The sequence below is a fragment of the Silene latifolia genome, chromosome 9 (assembly GCF_048544455.1).
Source record: "Silene latifolia isolate original U9 population chromosome 9, ASM4854445v1, whole genome shotgun sequence".
Lineage (NCBI taxonomy): Eukaryota > Viridiplantae > Streptophyta > Magnoliopsida > Caryophyllales > Caryophyllaceae > Silene > Silene latifolia.
The window spans coordinates 171,013,279-171,030,499 of NC_133534.1; the positions used below are offsets into that span (position 1 = coordinate 171,013,279).

A 17,221-nucleotide genomic window follows, 5' to 3' on the forward strand; every position below is an offset into this window, starting at 1 on the left:
TTCCTCAACAAGGGACTTAATCGTCATTTAAGCCCTTAGTTAACCCTAATTCATGTACCTAATCCCCACTATAAATACCCCATTAGTCTAATTAGAAGAGCATGTTCTTCTTAGCAATCTTTAGGGTAGTTAATATCAATCAAATCTCTCTTTAATCTTGTAATCAACAATTAATCAAGTTTTAATACAATTTTTATTTCCTTAATCTCTCTCTTGTTCATCCTTTATTTTGGGTAATTGAAGATTATTTGGGTTATTATTGGGAGATTGACAACCTTCCAATCAAGCATCAAGTACTTCTTTTTATCTTTGCTTTATTATTGGAATCATTAGTAGGTATAATTCTCTTAATCCCTTTTTAATTATTGTTAATCACTTTCATTTATTCATCATATTTTACTTTGTTGGTATGATTGACAACCTTGCTAGTATGTTCAACATGATAATGAGTGAGTAGTTTCCTTAGCTAGGGTTAATGGGTAATTAGGGGAAATCAACATGGGGAATGATTCATGCTTAATCTAATATGTTTTCATAATTTATTTGCTTGCTTGTTGTGATCTCAACTTATGCACATGTTATGTTTGATGAAATGTGAGCCTATGAATCCTTGCATTTTTTACCCATCACCTATCTTTTCAATGAGACTTGTAAGACATAAACCAACTCGAGTCTCATTAGACTATGCATATTGTTGAGTAGGGAAGATTAAGTCGACTTGTAGGTGTTGTACAATCCAATCGATTCGGCTCCGGGACCTAAACTTTCCTAGGATTGTAAGACATAAACCAACTCGATCCATCACAACAATAATTGCTTGCTTATAATTTGAGAATATGTTTGTATGATCAATTCCCATGAATCCCCTATGACCCCATGACACCCTAGTGCTTTTTATCAATTGTTTACATCCCTTTTAATTCATCTTACTTGTTTACTTTCATTGCTATTTAGTTTAGTGACCTTCTACTTCAAACCCCAATTGTGACACCCTTAGACACCACTAGTTTCAATAGAAATCTCATCTCAATTCCCGTCCCTTGGAATCCGACCTTTACTTGCCTCTTTACTAATTGTAGAGTTGTTTGTGAAGTTATAAATTGTGTTTTGGTCTAGGTGCTCTTAACGACAAGTACTGAAAACTAACCCCTCACTAGGGATCACGACCAGTTATAACCTACTCAAGCTTATTAGACAATACAATAATTAATAAAAAGCTACAATTTAATACCTGGTACATTGTTGGAAGAAAGTTCATGCGGTGCATTAGTGACAAGTAACTGATCTCCTTGTGAATTACTTGAAGACGCTTGGACATTTGTTGATACGTGCATATTCTATACACTTTATTTGCAGTTTTGGCACGTATTTCTATGCGTATTTGATAGCTTAAGGCTACTATTTCTCCCGAAACGGTTTACTTTGGAATTTCTATGATTTATTGTAGGAATGAGCGGAAGTAAGCTAAATCAAGCTTAAATCGTCCTCCAGAAGCAACTTTATGGAAACTTGGAAGATGGGAGTTCGTTCTTGTTCACCTCGGGATGTGTGCATGGAGTGAAGAGGCTGATTTGACGAGAAAAGGATGTCACTGCACAGCATAGCTGGTCGATCGACTATCTTGCTCAGTCGATCGACCGTGGAAGTTGAGCAGAATAGTCAGCACTGTATTGGCTGGTCGATCGACCGTGCCACTTCGTCGATCGACCAGGTTTCGAAGCTGGGATTTATTTTACGTATAGACTTTTAAAAGCCCACTTGTAATTAACTTTTGGGAGAAACGGTTATCAGTAGTACGCAGCAGTAATTTAGGGTATGCTTTTCATTATTCAAGAGCAGTAGTTTAGACCTAGTTTTGGAGAGAAGGAAGTGAGACGACGGATTCCAATTTCAATTACTTTGTTCATTAATTCTTTAGTAAGCTCTAATACAATTTCCTTTACTTATTTCTTATCAATTTAATTCTTGTTGTTACTAGTTTATATTCAAGCAATTCAGTTTTAATCTTTTATCTTAAATTCAATTTCAATCATGTCAATCTTATTCTTTGCCTTCAATTTTGCAATTGTTATAGTTTTAATCATGCATAGCTAATTATCTTGATTGGGAACGAGGTGAGCCATGGCGTAAATTAGTGCTGATTTTGTTAGTATGGTTTCTTTCGTATCGATCTTATTACCTTTTGATAAACCCATCTTGCTAGATTGAAAGATTAGTAGGTTAAGTTATCATTAGATTTGGAATTTCGTTTGAGCGAAAGCTTTGAGAAATTCTAGGGAATTAGAAGACCGTAAGGTTAATTTTGAGCATTGATCGAAAGGCTTGCTCATATTTGCTGAGACCGTATTACAGGACCTCTATACCTTTTTGACCTGACCTTAGCCATGGTGAACCAAAGTTCCTGATCTCTCTTTTATCATATTTGAGAAACTTCTTATTTTGTCAATTAGTATCTAGACTCAAACATATCGAAAACCCCCATTTAATTGTTACTTCAATAGATTAAAAATAGCAAATAGAATTGATCTTGTCTCTCTGTGGTTCGACCCTTACTATCACTAGCTATAGTTTTTGTTCGGATTTATAAATTTAACTTTGATACAAAACGACGGTATCAAATTTTGGCGCCGTTGCCGGGGAGACGGTGTAATTCTGTTTGCTTATATTTAGTTTATTTTTCTTGTCTCAAGGAACATTGGTTCCTTTAGGCCGTTGCTTACTCCTGCTTCTAGTTTTGCTTTTGCACAGTTAGAAGACAGATTTTTGAGAGGAAGGCTTGAGTACTCTCAGTTTTGCGATCATGACTACAATATATGACAATCTTCAGCCACAAGGGCAGCACGTTCCAAAGGGATACGAATTACCCACCCCTACTACTGGTCACTTCGAATTTCGTTCCTCCTATATCGATTTAGTGGAGCGAAATCAGTTTGCTGGTCTACCGGACGAGGATCCTTTGAAGCATATGGAAATTTTCACAGACTACTGCTGTTCCATACCTGTACCGGCTGGGGTGACCCAGGATGAAGTAAAGGGGATGATGTTCTTATACTCCTCGAAGGATTCTGCGCGAGATTGGTACCGCTACCTTGATTGGGTAGCAGCTGGAGTCACAGATTGGACATCTCTAGCATTAGCTTTCTACAAAAAATACTTCCCACTTGCAAAGACTGATGCCTTGAGAAGTAAAATTACAAATTTCCCGCAAGGACCTGATGAAGGCTTTTGTGAAGCATAGGGACATTTCAAGAGTTTGGTTCGGGCTGTCCCTCACCACGGTTTCCAGCAGTGGTACCTTTGCAACTTATTCTACAATTCCTTATATGATGACTACAAGGTTATCCTGGATGCAGCTGCGAATGCATGGTAGGTTCCAAAATAATACTGGTCAGAATAAAGGTTGGAACACCATTGAGGAGATGTTAGTCCTTAGAGGTGAGTTTGGGAGTTCGCGTGGAAACTCGCGAAAGCAAAGTGATGAAATAAGTGCCGTTGTGACACTCATTACTTCTATTACTGCCCGGCTCGAAAAGCTCGAGACCTCTGAAGCTTCCAAGGAAAGAGTTGAAATTCCTGTCCATAACTCAGATGAGACCGCGGAATTGAGAGAAATAATCCGAGCTCTTTTGGTTCAAGTCACGAAAATAGAAGAAGCTGGGATTGAATCTGCAAAGAATTTTGTGAAGCAGTTGGAGAATTTAGAGGCTAAGCAAGTTGCCAATTCTTCAAGCAAATGTGAGGGGCCAATTGAAACCATTAATGCCATTAATCTCCGAAGTGGCCTTTCTTATGATGGTCCCGATAAGCCAAGAGAAGACTCGGGAAATGATGAAAAGAAAAATTTAATTTCTGGTGCGAAAACGAACTTTATTGCCAGTACCAGCGGTCGATCGACCAACAACAGCAGTCGATCGACCGGAATCCCTGATGAAAAAGTTTCTGACCAGAAACTAATTGAGCCCAGCACATGTGGTCGATCGACCAACACTATCAGTCGATTGACTGAAGTTCCTGACGAAGGAGTTTCTGACCAGAAACTGTTCATACCTAGTGTGATTGGTCGATCGACCGAGCCCAATGGTCGATCGATTGGGTCTCCAGTGCAGGACATAAATCCGTCAATTAATTTGCAAGATTCTATACTCATTGATGATTTGACGGAGGTTTTAAACTTACGGAAGCCGAAGGTTGCTGATCCTACGGCCAGTGTTGCAGTCCCGTATCTGGAGCGTTTAAAGAATACTAAGCTGGAGCGCAAGTTTGGTAAGTTTTTGGAGATGGTCAAGAATCTTGAGGTAACCATTCCTTTCACTGATCTAATTACCCAGGTACCCTCTTACGCTAATTTTATGAAAGACATTTTGAATCGTAAGAGAAATTTTCATGATGATGGTACTGTTGCTTTTGTAGAAGAATGTAATACTCTTTCGCAAATTAACATACCACCTAAATTAAAGGACCCGGGTAGCTTTTCAATTCCCTGCACTATAGGTAACCACGAAATTGGAAAGGCCCTTTGCGATTTAGGGGCCAGTGACAGTGTCATGCCATATTCCGTTTGCGAAAGGCTAAGTATTGGTAGACTTAAGGTGACCGATATTACCCTTCAGATGGCAAATAGATCGACTCAGAGACCTTTAGGAGTCTTAGAGGATGTACCCGTTCGAGTGGGTAAGTTTTTTATTCCTGTCGATTTCGTTGTTTTGGACATTGCGGAGGACAGTCAGATACCTATTATTTTAGGTAGACCATTTTTACATACAGCTGGGGCTGTAATAGATGTCAAATGCGGAATTATAACCTTAGAGGTAGGGGATGACACCATTGAGTTCAGTCTTGCTCGTAAGGCTACTGAACCTGCTGATGATGATACGTGTTATTCCAATGATATTGTTGACAGGGCTGTTAATTGTAACTGGAGGGAATCCTTAGCCAAGGATCCCTTAGCTGATCTAACCCGTTTAGATGAGTGTGCAGATAATACAGCGGTGAATGCTGAGGAGCTAGATGTTTTGGTAGCCTCAATGGAAAGCTACGAGCTCACAGAGGAAGAAGATGAGATGCTCATAAGCCTGGCCAACGAAAATTTGGTAAACACTTGCTATACCATTGAAGCTGATTCTGCTTATGCTGTAGAGGTAAAGGTGCCAGAGCGTAAGCCACTTCCTCCTAATCTTAAGTATGTTTTTCTAGATGATATAGAGCAGTACCCAACTATTGTTAGTGCTAAGCTTAATGATGACCAGCTTTCTGCTTTGATATGTGTGCTTAAGAAAAACAGGAAGCATTTAGGTTACTCTTTGGATGATATTAAGGGCATCAGCCCTGATATTTATATGCACAAGATAGAACTGGAGGAAGGCCACAAGCCTTACAGACAGGGTCAACGCAAGTTGAACCCGAAGATGCAGGAAGTTGTTATGGCCGAGGTGATGAAACTACTCGATGCAGGTATTATTTATACAGTTGGCAACTCCAAGTGGGTTAGCCCAGTTCAGGTAGTCCCGAAGAAAGGAGGGACTACCGTGGTTAAAAATGAGAAAAATGAATTAATACCAACACGAGTTGTGACAGGGTGGCGGATGTGCATTGATTATAGACAGTTGAATGCCGCCACCAAGAAAGACCACTTCCCCCTCCCTTTTGTTGACCAAATGACTGAAAGACTTGCTTCTAACAAATTTTTCTGTTTTCTAGACGGATATTCAGGGTTCTTTCAGATCCCTATTCATCCGGATGATCAGAGTAAGACCACTTTTACCTGTCCACATGGTGTTTTTGCATACCGCAGAATGCCTTTCGGATTGTGTAATGCCCCAGCTACCTTTCAGAGGTGCATGATGGGGATTTTTTCTGATTATATAGAGAACATTATGGAGGTATTTATGGATGATTTCTCAGTTTATGGTAATGACTTTGATCGTTGTTTAGGTAATCTTGATAAAGTCATGCAGCGTTGTATTGATGTTAATCTTGTTTTAAACTGGGAAAGATGTCAGTTCATGGTCAATGAGGGAGTTGTGTTAGGGCATCTGATTTCTGATAAGGGTATACATGTTGATAAGGCAAAAGTGCAGGTGATTGAGCAATTGCCTCCTCCCGTGAATGTTAAAGGAATGAGGAGTTTCCTTGGTCACGCTGGTTTCTATCGGCGTTTTATTAAGGATTTTTCAAAAATTGCTAAACCACTTACACAATTGCTCCTTAAGGATGATGTCTTTGAGTTTACTGATGAGTGCCTTTGAGCTTTTAACAGGTTAAAGGAGGCTCTATTTTCTGTGCCGATCATTCAGCCGCCTAATTGGGACCTCCCATTCGAGATTATGTGTGATGCCAGCGATTATGCGATTGGTGCAGTTTTGGGACAGCGGAAGAATAAAGTTTTGAATGCCATATATTATGCGAGCCGAACTCTGGATGAGGCTCAAGTCAATTATTACACGACTGAGAAGGAGTTTCTAGCTGTAGTTTTTGCCTTAGATAAATTTCGGTCTTATTTGTTAGGTTCTAAGGTTGTTGTTTATACTGACCATGCAGCGCTCAAGACTCTCTTTCTTAAGAAGGATGCAAAGCCGAGGCTTTTGAGGTGGATACTCCTTTTGCAGGAGTTTGATTTGGAGATCAAAGATAAGAAAGGTGCAGAGAATGTGGTGGCTGACCATTTATCTCGTCCGCAGTTGACAGAAAGGGAGGATTCGTTACCCATTAATGATTCTTTTCCTGATGAGAGTCTGTTAGCTATTACTAATTCGGGGTCTTATCCACCTCCGTGGTTTGCTGATTATGCTAATTTTGCTGTGACAGGTAAGATACCACCAGAGCTTTAATGGCAGTAGAAGAAGCGGTTCACTTATGATGCTAGACAATACTTTTGGGATGATCCTTATGTTTTCAAGGAATGTGAAGACGGTCTTATCCGGAGATGTGTGCCTCAATGGGAGGTGAAGGATATACTAGAAGCTTGCCACTCTTCTGCTTATGGTGGTCACCATGGTCCATCCCGGACTGTGGCTAAGGTACTCCAATCTGGTTTCTATTGGCCAACTTTGCCTGCAGATAGTCGCAATTTTGTTGCTGAGTGCGATGCTTGTCAAAGATCGGGGAATATTTCAAAGAGACATGAGATGCCACAGGTAGGCATTCTAGAGGTTGAGATTTTTGATGTCTGGGGCATTGATTATCAAGGACCTTTTCCGAGCAGTCAAGGTAATAAATATATCCTCGTAGCTGTAGATTATGTGTCCAAATGGGTAGAAGCTATCGCTACTCCCCATTGCGATGCAAAAGCCGTGATTAAACTGTTTAAAAAGATTATTTTACCTCGTTTTGGTGTCCCTAGGGTTGTCATTAGCGATGGTGGAATGCATTTTAAAGAGAAAAAACTTAGTGCTTTATTGACTAAATTCGGTGTCCAAGATCGTAGAGGTTTGGGGTATCATCCCCAAACTAGTGGTCAGGTTGAGATTTCTAACCGAGAATTGAAAGAAGTCTTAGCTAAAGTTGTTTCTAAATCACGGAAAGATTGGAGTCTTAAGTTAGATGATGTCTTATGGGCTTATAGGACCGCGTTTAAAACGCCAATTGGGATGTCACCATACCGATTGATTTATGGTAAGACATGTCATTTATCTGTTGAGTTGCAGCGTAAGTCTTGGTGGGCTATTTGTGATTTGAATTTGGATCCTAACCTCTCTCGTGAGAAACGTATGACACAGCTAAATGAGCTGGAGGAATTTAGGCTGCTGGCCTATGATAATGCTAGGATCTACAAAGAGAAAACAAAGCGCTGGCAGGACAAGAGAATCATTAAGCGCGAGTTCCATTTTGGAGATAAGGTACTTCTTTTTAACGCTCGTATCCGTTTATTTCCTGGTAAGCTGAAATCCGGGTGGACTGGCCCTTATACGGTCACAGCAGTTACAAAATTCGGATCAGTTGAATTGGAGACCTCATCTGGAGACCGATTCAAAGTGAACGGTCAATACGTGAAACACTATCACGGAGCAGACGAATTTGTTGGGCAGGTCGAAGTACTGTACTTTGAACCAATTTTAGAAGCTGCAAATTGAGGTAAAAAGGTCGTGCGGGACCTCTTAAACCAGCGCTAACCGGGAGGCAACCCGGCTTGTAATTATTTGTAATTAGGAACTTTACAGCTTTATTTCCTTTAATTTGCATTAGAAGCTTTAGTTATTTCATTTTAATTAGCATTCTCTTTTGTGGAAAGATGTGCGCCTTTGAGAATTTTTGCAGGAATTTATTTTATGCAAAGTGCGTAGGGTGATTTACTGAATGTTTATGAGAGAAAGACGGGAAATTGAAGTGGAAAAATAAATTTTTGACGTATTTGAGATTAATTGCCAGTACCTGCAGTCGATCGACCAAGTTCAGCAGTCGATCGACTGAAGAGAAAAAGGCAGAGGCTGCTTCATAAGGGAGATTGGTCGATCGACTAGGTAATATAGTCGATCGACCACCACGCGACAATCAGAGAGCTGTATAGGGGAAGCCTGGTCGATCGTCTTGGCCTGAGAGTCGATCGACCCCTGCGCGAGATCAGAACGCAAGTTAATAAGGGAAGTTTTACTTCTTTTCTCATTCATTCATTCATACTCTTTCAATTAAAAGAATAGAAAAAACCTTTGTTCTTCCCCTTTTCGCGATTTTCCTGCCAATCTACCCTTTTACTTCGATTTTTCTTGCTCAAATTCCTGAGTTCTCATCAAAGGTATGTTTCTAATCCTATTTTCTTCCTTTAAATTCGACTCTAGCTGAATTTTTATGCCCAAATTTCGAGCATTGTTACCTTGTATCGAAAAAAAATCGATTTAGGGAAAATCGATTTGGGGTTGATTTCTTGTCGAATTTATGCTTTAATTGCCTTTGCTATCCTTTTCCCCTGATTTTCGAGACATCTTAGCAACTAGGAGATGCTTAAATCCATTTCCCCCAAATTTTCGAAACCCTAATTTCTGATTTTGTTTAGGGTTTTAGAAATTGACATTGTTAAAAGGTTATGGGAAGCTAGTTGTTGATTTGTTCATTTTGTAGGAAGCAACAATGACAAAAGGGAAGCAGCCGATGTTCAGTGGGCAGTCCAGTCAAGGAGCTGCTAAACGGCCGCGGGGTCCGCCATTAATGATCGAGGACACTACGGATAGTCTACCTGACTATCCGCAGGTTACTTTCTCTTCCTCAACTCAGCGTGCTAAATTCATTAACATGGTCGAAAAAATAAAAGTTCAGGCCACTCGCTTTCTTCATAGGCCAACTTTAGAGAAACTAGGGTGTCTTGAATCTGTCGTGTCTCTGCTAAATGGGACAGGGATGTCGGGACTGGTGGACATGGCTGAGTTCACCTACTACACTCTTACCCTTGAGTTTTTCTCATCTTTTGCTTTCGACCAGACCACCTTTGAAGCTAATAGGAGTAGTTCTTGTATTTCTTTTCGGCTATTCAATGTCACATACTCCTTGACATTGGCCGAATTTGCTGGTATTTTGGGTCTTTGTTTCGAGGGTAACACCTCGGAACCTTCTGACGTGCACAGGGTAATGTGGTCGTGTATCTCTGACTGGAACGGCCCTAAGAGGACGGGCACTTCCGTCCACTTACCCTCTTTTCGTTATTTTTTCCGGCTGATGGTTAATACCATTTTTGGCCGCAAGGTGTCAAATAATATTAATACCATTGAATTGTCTATCTTGGCGGGCTATCTGAACATTGAAAGTCGGGTAGCCCGTATCTATAACATAGCTTATTTGACCGCCTCTCACTTTCACACTATAAGTGAGGGCACTTTGGCCACTATTGTATATGGTGGGTTGGTGACTCGTATCGCCAACCGTCTGGTTCTTCTCTTCCCTAGAGAGGAGGCCCCTCTTGACCCTGACGCACGCTTCATGGACCTTGAGTACGCCAGGTCTGTGAAGTGGGTCGATAGTCGGAGTCGGTGGAAGATTGATTCTTCCATTTGCGATTCCATCCATGTCCTTGGCCTCCCTCCCATTTTGCCCCTTACCACTGTTTTGGGGTCAACTCGCCCGCCCTTGCCTAGCTACAGGCTCCCAATTAGGGTGGGCACCGCTACTGCTAGCACCTCGAGGCGAGCTCGTGCCTCCTCTTCACAGGTCCCATCCTCCTCCACTCCTGCTCCCACGGGTTTCCCGGCCACTTTTCGTCCCCCTACACCAATTGTTGTCCCTGCGGTCATGGACCAAAGGGCGATGTCACGTGTGTTGGGTGACTTGTGCAGGAGCTTTGATCAGTACAGGATAGACATGGCACTGGCCATGTACCCAGTTTACGAGGAGTACGCTCGGACGGGGATGCTCCCACGAGGTCCCTGGACTCACCCGTCCTTCTTTGTTCCACCGGTGGGCGGATACCCTCCGCCTGCTACGAGGTCTACTCCCACCACTACTACTGCCGCTGCTGCCGAGGTGAAAGAGGAGGACGACTCGGAGTCCGAGGAGGAGAGTGGTTCTGAGTATGACGGTGGTGACTAGATGCATTATGACCTCCCCTTTTTTTTTGGCTGGTTTGGGGACGTCGTCTTTTGTGAGTTTTCTATCCTTTTCTTTTAGTTTCCTTTTCTTTTGTTGTTGCTTATATTCTTCCCATTATTGCTGTTGATGCTGGTGATTTGCTCCTGAGCACAATGAGGGCATTGTGCGTTTTGGTTTGGGGAGGGTATATGCATATGTCTTTTGCATCTGCATTTGTTTTTTATTGCATTTCAGTCACACGTTTATTACATTTCAGCTTGCATTTGTTTTTAATTCAAAAAAAAAAAGAAAAAAATTTGCAAAACCCACCAAAAATTCAAAAAAATCACGTTTACTTTCGCATTTAGGTCGAGTCGGAACGGAAGGATTTCTTTGATGAGTTTGCATTACATATTGTCTCATTGCCCTTTCCTTGCACTTTGAACATTTCCAAGTATGTCACTTGCATAGTCTACGAGTTTTTGTTGGAATTTTGCTAAACGAATAGACTTGACTCAATATTGGCAAGCTACTTAAATTTCTAAGGATAGAGCTTAATAAATCGGTGACATTCATGACCGATTTCATGTAGGAATGAGAGTAGTTTCTCCTTATAAGTCATGTCACATTAATTTGCATAAGCATGAGTCTAGTCTACTTGATACCTATATGCATTCGGGTCCGTGGGTTGTTGACACATGTGGTAGAGGTTCCTCTTTCTCATTTTACCCATAAACCTCACAAAGCCAAATTTGCCCTTTTTGTCCCATTTAGCTACATACTAAATTTAGCCACCCTAGCTGAGCTAGTAAAGGTAGTAAGTCGGGAATGTTGTCTTGTGATTTGGCTTTTATTATCTTGTTGGATGTTTTGTTGGGGAATGAAGGGAGGTTATGATTTGAAAAAGAATGAAGTGAAAAAAAAAAGAACTGAACTGGCAGAGAGTAGTAGGCCAGCAGGGGTGGTCGATCGACTGGGTCTGATGGTCGATCGACTGCCCGTACAGGATTTGAAAGAAAAAAAAAACAAAAGGAAGTCAGAAAAGAAAAGAAAGAAAGTGAAGAAAAAAGAGAGAGAGAGAGAGAGAGAGAGAGAGAGCGAGAGAGAGAGAGAGAGAGAGAGAGAGAGAGAGATCACATGTTTCAAATGATTTTCGGATGGTGATTTCTTAATTCCCATGTGCTATTCATATTATTTGAGGAATTGTTATTTTATTGGAGAATTGTGAGTCTATGCTCGTGATATTTGAGCATTGGTGTTATTTTTGGTAAGTGGAAGTAAGAAGTGGATTTGCTTATAATTTGGTTTAGTGGTTATTAGCTCGGCTTAACCCCTCTTTCCCAAATTCATTTTAGCCTCTTTTTACCTCTAGCCTCACAATCTCAAATCGCCTCGGCATGTGTCATGGTCATTAAATGGTTGGAATGCATATGCACGGTTGTAGAGACTTTATTCATGTTAGATTGCAGGCATGTTCTTATGGGTCGTAGATAGGTGAGAGTCTTATTTTTTATCACTCTTCTGTCTTACACAATATATCTTACCTTGTACTTAAATGAGCGAATGAGCGACCCGTGAGAGTCCAATATATACGAGTCTAGCAAGGTCGAAGGTTTAGCAAATTCTTCATGTTCAACTCGTTTGCATTTGACAAGATACTTGGATGTTAATAGCTGCATTAAATTGGTTGGGCATGATGGTTTGTATTAGCTCTGAGCATGAAATCCGTTCCATTAGAGGTTTTTAGTCAGGTCATAGTGCTTGCTTGGGGACAAGCAAGGTTTGGTTTGAGGAGATTTGATACGTGCATATTCTATACACTTTATTTGCAGTTTTGGCACGTATTTCTATGCGTATTTGTTAGATTAAGGCTACTATTTCTCCCGAAACGGTTTGCTTTGGAATTTCTATGATTTATTGTAGGAATGAGCGGAAGTAAGCTAAATCAAGCTTAAATCGTCCTCCGGAAGCAACTTTATGGAAACTTGGAAGATGGGAGTTCGTTCTTGTTCACCTCGGGATGCGTGCATGGAGTGAAGAGGCTGATTTGAAGAGAAAAGGATGTCACTGCACAGCATAGCTGGTCGATCGACTATCTTGCTCAGTCAATCGACCGTGGAAGTTAAGCAGAATAGTCAGCACTGTATTGGCTGGTCGATCGACCGTGCCACTTGGTCGATCGACCAGGTTTCACAGCTGGGATTTATTTTACGTATAGACTTTTAAAAGCCCACTTGTAATTAACTTTTGGGAGAAACGGTTATCAGTAGTACGCAACAGTAATTTAGGGTATGCTTTTTATTATTCAAGAACAGTAGTTTAGACCTAGTTTTGGAGAGAAGGAAGTGAGACGACGGATTCCAATTTCAATTACTTTGTTCATCAATTCTTTAGTAAGCTCGAATACAATTTCCTTCTCTTATTTCTTATCAATTTAATTCTTGTTGTTACTAGTTTATATTCAAGCAATTCAGTTTTAATCTTTTATCTTAAATTCAATTTCAATCATATCAATCTTATTCTTTGCCTTCAATTTTGCAATTGTTATAGTTTTAATCATGCATAGCTAATTATCTTGATTGGGAACGAGGTGAGCCATGGCGTAAATTAGGGCTGATTTTGTTAGTATGGTTTCTTCCGTATCGATCTTATTACCTTTTGATAAACCCATCGTGCTAGATTGAAAGATTAGTAGGTTAATTTATCATTAGATTTGGAATTTCCTTTGAGCGAAAGCTTTGAGAAATTCTAGGGAATTAGAAGACCGTAAGGTTAATTTTGAGCATTGATCGAAAGGCTTGCTCATATTTCCTGAGATCGTATTACAGGACCTCTATACCTTTTTGACCTGACCTTAGCCATGGTGAACCGAAGTTCCTGATCTCTCTTTTATCTTATTTAAGAAACTTCTTATTTTGTCAATTAGTATCTAGACTCAAACAAATCCAAAACCCCCATTTAATTGTTACTTCAATAGATTAAAAATAGCAAATAGAATTGATCTTGTCTCTCTGTGGTTCGACCCTTACTATCACTAGCTATAGTTTTAGTTCGGATTTATAAATTTAACTTTGATACAAAACGACGGTATCAAATTTTGGCGCCGTTGCCGGGAAGATGGTGTAATTCTGTTTGCTTATTTTTAGTTTATTTTTCTTGTCTCAAGGAACATTGGTTCCTTGAGGCCGTTGCTTACTCCTGCTTCTAGTTTTGCTTTTGCACAGTTAGAAGACAGATTTTTGAGAGGAAGGCTTGAGTACTCTCAGTTTTGCGATCATGACTACAATATATGACAATCTTCAGCCACAAGGGCAGCATGTTCCAAAGGGATACGAATTACCCACCCCTACTACTGGTCACTTCGAATTTCGTTCCTCCTATATCGATTTAGTGGAGCGAAATCAGTTTGCTGGTCTACCGGACGAGGATCCTTTGAAGCATATGGAAATTTTCACAGACTACTACTGTTCCATACCTGTACCGGCTGGGGTGACCCAGGATGAAGTAAAGGGGATGATGTTCTTATACTCCTCGAAAGATTCTGCGCGAGATTGGTACCGCTACCTTGATTGGGTAGCAGCTGGAGTCATAGATTGGACATCTCTAGCATTAGCTTTCTACAAAAAATACTTCCCACTTGCAAAGACTGATGCTTTGAGAAGTAAAATTACAAATTTCCCGCAAGGACCTGATGAGGGCTTTTGTGAAGCATAGGGACGTTTCAAGAGTTTGGTTCGGGCTGTCCCTCACCACGGTTTCCAGCAGTGGTACCTTTGCAACTTATTCTACAATTCCTTATATGATGACTACAAGGTTATCCTGGATGCAGTTACGAATGGTAGGTTCCAAAATAATACTGGTTAGAATAAAGGTTGGAACACCATTGAGGAGATGGTAGTCCATAGAGCTGAGTTTGGGAGTTCGCGTGGAAACTCGTGAAAGCAAAGTGATGAAATGAGTGCCGTTGTGACACTCATTACTTCTATTACTGCCCGGCTCGAAAAGCTCGAGACCTCTGAAGCTTCCAAGGAAAGAGTTGAAATTCCTGTCCATAACTTAGATGAGACCGCGGAATTGAGAGAAATAATCCGAGCTCTTTTGGTTCAAGTCACAAAAATAGAAGAAGCTGGGATTGAATCTGCAAAGAATTTTGTGAAGCAGTTGGAGAATTTAGAGGCTAAGCAAGTTGCCAATTCTTCAAGCAAATGTGAGGGGCCAATTGAAACCATTAATGCCATTAATCTCCGAAGTGGCCTTTCTTATGATGGTCCCGATAAGCCAAGAGAAGACTCGGGAAAGGATGAAAAGAAAAATTTAATTTCTGGTGCGAAAACGAACTTTATTGCCAGTACCAGCGGTCGATCGACCAACAACAGCAGTCGATCGACCGGAATCCCTGATGAAAAAGTTTCTGACCAGAAACTAATTGAGCCCAGCACATGTGGTTGATCGACCAACACTATCAGTCGATCGACTGAAGTTCCTGACGAAGGAGTTTCTGACCAGAAACTGTTCATACCCAGTGTGATTGGTCGATCGACCGAGCCCAATGGTCGATCGATTGGGTCTCCAGTGCAGGACGTAAATCCGTCAATTAATTTTCATGATGATGGTATGTTGCTTTTGTAGAAGAATGTAATGCTTTTTCGCAAATTAACATACCACCTAAATTAAAGGACCCGGGCAGCTTTTCAATTCCCTGCACTATAGGTAACCACGAAATTGGAAAGGCCCTTTGCGATTTAGGGGCCAGTGTCAGTGTCATGCCATATTCCGTTTGCGAAAGGCTAAGTATTGGTAGACTTAAGGTGACCGATATTACCCTTCAGATGGCAAATAGATCGACTCAGAGACCTTTAGGAGTCTTAGAGGATGTACCCGTTCGAGTGGGTAAGTTTTTTATTCCTGTCGATTTCGTTGTTTTGGACATTGCGGAGGACAGTTAGATACCTATTATTTTAGGTAGACCATTTTTACATACAGCTGGGGCTGTAATAGATGTCAAATGCGGAATTATTTACCTTAGAGGTAGGGGATGACACCATTGAGTTCAGTCTTGCTCGTAAGGCTACTGAACCTGCTGATGATGATACATGTTATTCCATTGATATTGTTGACAGGGCTGTTAATTGTAACTGGAGGGAATCCTTAGCCAAGGATCCCTTAGCTGATCTAACCCGTTTAGATGAGTGTGCAGATAATACAGCGGTGAATGCTGAGGAGCTAGATGTTTTGGTAGCCTCAATGGAAAGCTACGAGCTCACAGAGGAAGAAGATGAGATGCTCATAAGCCTGGCCAACGAAAATTTGGTAAACACTTGCTATACCATTGAAGCTGATTCTGCTTATGCTGTAGAGGTAAAGGTGCCAGAGCGTAAGCCACATCCTCCTAATCTTAAGTATGTTTTTCTAGATGATACAGAGCAGTACCCAACTATTGTTAGTGCTAAGCTTAATGATGACCAGCTTTCTGCTTTGATATGTGTGCTTAAGAAAAACAGGAAGCCTTTAGGTTACTCTTTGGATGATATTAAGGGCATCAGCCCTGATATTATATGCACAGGATAGAGCTGGAGGAAGGCCACAAGCCTTACAGACAGGGTCAACGCAAGTTGAACCCGAAGATGCAGGAAGTTGTTATGGCCGAGGTGATGAAACTACTCGATGCAGGTATTATTTATACAGTTGGCAACTCCAAGTGGGTTAGCCCAGTTCAGGTAGTCCCGAAGAAAGGAGGGACTACCGTGGTTAAAAATGAGAAAAATGAATTAATACCAACACGAGTTGTGACAGGGTGGCGGATGTGCATTGATTATAGACAGTTGAATGCCGCCACCAAGAAAGACCACTTCCCCCTCCCTTTTGTTGACCAAATGACTGAGTAACCTAAGTAATACTCCCTCTATCTTCACAATCATACATTTTTTCATATTGACATAAACACATCTTCAACTACCTAGATACACATAACTTTTAAAAGCAACTTGTTTGGGGTCTCAATTAGCAGCAAAAATAAAATAAGGTATTGCGATATATTAATTCCCTTCCCCCCTTCAAATTAAATGTAAAAAACATTGGTTTGAAGACACATTCTTACATCTACAATTAACTAAAGTGAGCTCAAATACAAAATTAAGCTCCAATAACGTCTAATCCCTGAATCCAGCAGAATAAAGTAAGTTCGGACTACCTAGATACACATAACTTTTCACAATCATACACCCGTGAGATCGAAATCACTGAGTAACCTAAGTAATACTCCCTCCATCTTCACAATCATACATTTTTTCATATTGATAGAAACACATCTTCAACTACCTAAATACGCAAAACTTCTAAAAGCAACTTATTTGGGATCTCAATTGGCAGCAAAACTAAAATAAGGTATCGCGATATATTAATCCCCTTCCCCCCTTCAAGTTAAATGTAAAAAACATTGGTTTGAAGACACATTCTTATATCTACATACATACACATCTTTAACTTGCTAGATACAAAGAACATGCGGCAGTACTTACCTATAACTTCTGCCATTACCGAATCTTCTTCTTCAATTATTACCATCTGAAATAAAAAATCGTTCTTGTTAAATTATTACCAAAATCAGATGGTTTTATCAACAAAGAAACTATAATTTTTTTATCACAATAATGTTAATCAAGTTATGAAATAACCAATCAACAATCAAAACGGGACAAAATACCATCTTAAATCAAAAATCAGCAAAACCTAA

General features: G+C 40.5%; 2 non-coding genes across 2 annotated transcripts; both read right to left on the minus strand.

Annotated features, from left to right (window-relative positions):
• Positions 1–3,173: 3,173 nt before the first annotated feature.
• On the minus strand, positions 3,174–3,282 carry LOC141604025 (small nucleolar RNA R71). Its single transcript, XR_012525851.1, has one exon. It is a non-coding gene; the product is annotated as a small nucleolar RNA R71 (small nucleolar RNA).
• A 10,855-nt stretch (positions 3,283–14,137) lies between these two features.
• Positions 14,138–14,246, minus strand: LOC141603813 (small nucleolar RNA R71). The gene has a single exon (XR_012525661.1). It is a non-coding gene; the product is annotated as a small nucleolar RNA R71 (small nucleolar RNA).
• Positions 14,247–17,221: the final 2,975 nt, after the last annotated feature.